General features: G+C 37.6%; 1 long non-coding RNA gene across 8 annotated transcripts; it reads left to right on the top strand.

Annotated features, from left to right (window-relative positions):
* The first annotated feature begins 1202 nt into the window (after nt 1-1202).
* Nucleotides 1203-4507, top strand: LOC141596749 (uncharacterized). 8 transcript variants are annotated; one of them, XR_012522576.1, is made up of 9 exons: nt 1203-1312; nt 1411-1450; nt 1558-1641; nt 1945-1993; nt 2122-2195; nt 3434-3530; nt 3657-3726; nt 3828-3979; nt 4232-4507. It is a non-coding gene; the product is annotated as an uncharacterized LOC141596749 (long non-coding RNA). The 8 variants fall into 8 exon arrangements; XR_012522577.1 differs by having other exon boundaries at nt 4169-4507; XR_012522580.1 differs by adding an exon at nt 2904-2995 and having other exon boundaries at nt 3828-4507.
* Nucleotides 4508-5242: the final 735 nt, after the last annotated feature.

Genomic DNA, 5242 nt, shown 5'->3' with positions numbered 1-5242 from the left:
GTTGCGAGGCTTATGTCAAGTGGAGACACGAGGATAAGCTCGGCCCGCGATCGGTCAAGACATACTTTATAGGTTATCCTAAAGGAACGCTTGATCATTACTTTTATTCGCCAACCGAACAACGTGTATTTGTTGCGGCTAGTGCGACATTCTTAGAGAAGGAATTTCTCGAGAATGCAAAGAGTGATAGAACCTTCGAATGTCGGAGATTCGGAACCAACTACCGAGCAACCATTGGAGGAACCAGTTCCTTCAATCCCTACTGAGTTAATATTCCCGAGGAACCTAGGAGGTCGGGAAGAGTCTCTATTCCTCCGGACAGATACATTGGTATGGTCGAGGAACATGACATATATGACATTCTACTCTTAATGAGTAGTGAACCCGCAACCTATAAAGGTTCCATGACTAGTTCCGACTCAAAGCTATGGCTTGAGGCCATGCAATCCGAGATGGACTCCATGTATGAGAACAACGTATGGGATCTTGTTGACTTACCTGCTAAGGTTCGTCCCCTTCAATGCAAATGGCTTTACAAGATAAAGCATTATGTGGAAGGTCAACAAGATATCTATAAAGCACGACTAGTTGCTAAAGGTTTCACCCAAGTGTCAGGTTTGCACTACGATGAAATTTTTGCACCCGTAGTCATGCTGCGTTCCATTCGGATTATCTTAGCGATCGCCACTTTTCATGACTATGAAATTTGGCAGATGGATGTGAAAACCGCCTTCTTAAACGGCTTTTTGGAGGAAGAGTTGTACATGGTACAACCCGAAGGTTTCATCGATCCAGAACATCCACTAGTAGAAAAAACACCTATTGCGTCAATTGAATTACGTCAGTTCTAAAAAACACGACGCAAAAAGTACTTACTTTTGGCGGGAATACAATTTCGCCCAATAATTAAGCTTAATGCGTCGGTTCTTGGAACAAACTGACGTATATAATACGTCGGTTCTCAGCAAAACCGATGTATTTGATCAAATACATCAGTTATGTTAGTAAACCGACTTATTTAATATGACCTTTTTGCATCATTTGTACCTGATGAAGCCGACGCAAATATGACCATTCACATATGATTAACACCTGAGTCAGTTTCCCCATTCACTCCTTTTGGAAAAAAAAAAACACTCCCTTTCCTCCATTCCCTCATTCAATCAACACCGCCCACCGCCGACCCCCACCTCACTCCCCCCCCGCCCCCGAGTAGCATCGGTACAGGTTACGATCTTTCCGTCACCACTTTCTCTCCCGACGGTCGCGTTTTTCAGATCGAATACGCTGCTAAAGCTATTGATAACTCCGGGTTTAAACCCTAATCCCCCTCTTTAATTATTATTATTGTTGATTTGATTATCCGTGATTGACGATTAAAGCGTAATTTGGTTGTTTGATTGTTTGCAGTATTGTTGTTGGTATTAAATGCAAGGATGGAATCGTTATGGTAAGGTTTCTGTTTGATTGATTTGATTTGATTTGTTAGGGTTTGTGGTGATTTGGTAGTGTTTGTTTGTGTAATTTAGGTTTTGGCTGTTTGATTTGATTGTATAGGGTGTGGAGAAGTTGATTCAGTCGAAGATGAGGTTGCCGGGTTCAAATCGGCGGATTCATTCAGTTCATCGGCATTCTGGCATGGTTAATCTTCCATCTTCCCTCCGCTTTAGCTTATTTTACGATAGTAATTCAGTATTTGTATGCTTTTAGTTTGTATGTAGTTCGATACTTACTGGGAAAAATGTAGCTTTAGCCTTGTTTGGTTGAAAAAGAAGGTAGATTAGGATTTAAGTATATTGCTATGAGTATGGTAGATGTGCGAACCCTCTGAAGGATCGGTCGGATCACATTTGTCGTTATCTGATTTAAGATGATTTTAGACTCATTGATAGGGTATCTATAATGTTTGAGCAAGATTTTTCATTTGCTTTTCTCACTTTGCAGGCTGCTGAAAGGATGCCTTTTTTGCACATGCATTTGCTAAGTGACATAGGTTTGTGGCCTTAAGTTTCCCTTTTCCTCACTGCCTCCCACTTGTGGAAGTCGTATACCAATGTTTTTTATGTGATCTTATGTTAAAGCATCTTTGCCTAAGCTTGGCATATCTCCTTTGTGTTACAGACTGTTGCTGGATTAGCTGCAGACAGAAGGCAGGTTGTTGCTCGTGCAAAGTCAGAAGCTTCAAACTATGAGAGGTTGATTATGATATTTTTAAGCAATATAATTGAATATGCTGATTATGTTCCTCAGTCCTTCCGCATTATACTAGTTACTTCAAATCAGATGCTATAGTTTAATTACATCATTAGTCGTTAAACGTTGAAACTATCAGCATGACTAGTCTAAAGTTGTAGTATATAGTGCCACTATAATAGTGGTATCTAGGCTTTCATATGATGCCGTGCTTGTTTGAAACACGATAATAGCGGACAAGAGCTGATAGGGAAGAACATTCTAATATACTTAAACGGTAACCACTCATGTGTGCAATTTACATCAAGTTACTTATCAATGGTTATTGGGTCCTCAACAGATTAAGACATGGGTACCATTCATTTTTCCTTTTACAACCGTGTCACTCTCACACACTCTCAACCTTAACGTCCTCACCTCCAACATCTCTCCGTCTGAATCTATGTAAAACCCCCAGAAATCCCCAATTTCATCCATCAACTGCAGCTGCACTGCAATTGCAAACCCTAGTTCATCTCGTTTCCCTCCCTTTTCCCCTCCTTTTTTTTGTATTCCATCTTAATTAGCTGATTGATTTATGTGTTTATGCTACTTTTTCATCAAATCGTTTGAAAAACATCTTCAATCATGATTAATTTTGCCATTTTTTGATTCAATTTGTTTACTAAGAATGTTATGAATTTCGTTTTCTGAGGCATTGCGTTTGCCAGTACCCTGTGACAAATTTGACGACTACCTAGCTGTCTCTGGGAATATGTGGATTGGTTCCGCTGCTTTCTTAGCCTTACCTTTGTCAATCTTGGTATTTTTCTCCAGTCAATTGAAGTCTTTTTCATTCTTCTTTTCTATCTATGCTCTTTCTCAATTATTACAACTTCATTGTGTTTTATTTCATGGGTTTTGCTTGTTTTGTCTATTACTGCTGTCTTTTTGCTAGTTTTTCTTGTAAATTCTAATGGGTTCTTGTCGTATTTAGGCGAAAAATACCAATTCTTGTTTCATCATTGTTTTCTATGGTTTTAAACTCAACAAACCATTGAATAATTTGTCTTAAGGGTGTTATTTGTGGTTTGCGAATGGTGTGATTGTTTTCAACAAATCTTTGAATAATTTTGAAGTCACAACCAGCTGCAAAATTGATCATTCCTTTGCATTCGTTAAACGTTTCATTTCCGAACCTGCAGATTTGTATCTTTCAAAGTTGTCTGCTTTAATCCTAATAATTGCTCTTTTTTTGAAGTCTACTGCAGGCTTGAAGCTATGGCTCTCTCCCTCAGACGTTACACTAAATCACGACCAGATTTCGACAGCGGTTTATATTATTTATTGACAGAAAGGTGACTACTTTAATTTATTCAACAACTTAGTTTTGTAATAGTAGTCTCTTGCAGTAATTTAACAGCGGTCTATATCATTTAGTAATGTTTTTATTATGTAGATCACAGTTTAATCTTGCAATGTAGATGAATAAAAGTCGACCAGCAGTGTTGGTCATCTCCACTCCCTCAAAACCATTCCAAAATATTCATGAGGGTATACTCATCTTATGTAATTTTCATTGCTTCTAATGCTTGTCATTGTCAACATCTCACAGGAGTCATTTAATAATTTAATTGTCATATTGGAATGTATAGGTACTTGATCAATCCAAACATGGAAATAGTAAGATGTTTTGGGACGGAATACGGTGCTGAAGAGCTGTCTGAGGCAATAGCTAAAGAGCTGAAGAGAAGTGCGCGTTAATTGATGCAAGTGCCGAGTATTATATGCACCTCAAAGGCTCAAAGTAAGACACTGAGACGTAATAGGCAGTTATTGTATATCCTATCCATTGATTGGATGATTTGAAGTTGTTGGCGAATCTGATCTAACATATCATGCATTTAAATCTCATAGTAATCAGCGAACTTGAACTTTCCCATACAAAATCGAACACTAAAATTGGCTTGATGAAAATCTTTTTTTTTTGTATCAGCCTCGATGAAAATATTTTTTGTATCAGCCTTGATGAAAATATTGCTTTATGTGTGATTATAAGAGGTGACAAGGCTAAAGTGAAGATCAAGGAATACGAGTTGCTAAGGAAGAAATTTCAAGTGACACTGGCTGCCTTTGGATTCAATTATCAATATGGCAAGGATACTCTTATGGCTAAGTATGGATTTTAAAGTGGAGTCGTTGATGAAACATTGTTTTATATTTTTGTTGATAGGTTAGTTGATTAAAGATCTTTAGGTAATTGACTTGGAATAATCGGTTTGTATAAAGATATTTATTGTTGATTATCAAATCATCTTGCGTTTGTGGTATTCAATTGTGAGTTTCGTATTCAATTGTGAGTTTCATTTAATTTCAGCAGCAAATTTTTATATAAAAAAAAAGCATTTATAAATTGCGTCGGTTCTTGAACGAAATGATGCAAATGAGAAAAATGAATTGGCCCTAAAACAAAATATCAATTGCATCAGTTATGATAACAAATGACGCAATAAATAAAGAAAATGCATCGGTTTTATAAAGAACTGATGCAAATGTTGAAGCATTTGCGTCAGTTGTACATACAATTGCGTCAGTTTTTAAAACATAACTGATGCAAATGGTTCTTTTTTGCGTCAGTTTTTAAATACAACTGACGCAAATGGTGAACTTTTTGTGTCAGTTTCACAACTGACACATAACAAATACGACCCCTCGATATACGTCAGGCCAAAACTGACGCAAAAGGCCCTATACAACTAACGCAATAGGGGTTTTTTCCACTAGTGATCCTAAGAAAGTGTGCAAGCTTAAGCGTTCCATTTATGGACTTAAGCAAGCTTCCAGGAGTTGGAATCATCGCTTCGACCAAGTGATAAAAGAGAATGGATTTACTCGATCAGTCGAGGAACCATGTCTATATATCAAGTCGAGTGGGAGCAAGATTGTCTTCCTAATATTGTATGTCGATGACATACTCCTGATTGGGAATGACATACCTCTCTTAACTTCGGTAAAAGTATGGTTGAAGAACCATTTCCAGATGAAAGATCTGGGTGAGGCACAAAGAATT

This window comes from Silene latifolia, chromosome 8 (genome assembly GCF_048544455.1).
Source record: "Silene latifolia isolate original U9 population chromosome 8, ASM4854445v1, whole genome shotgun sequence".
NCBI lineage: Eukaryota > Viridiplantae > Streptophyta > Magnoliopsida > Caryophyllales > Caryophyllaceae > Silene > Silene latifolia.
Note: the sequence above shows the minus strand (reverse complement) of the source record. Positions and strands in the feature narration are given on the sequence as shown.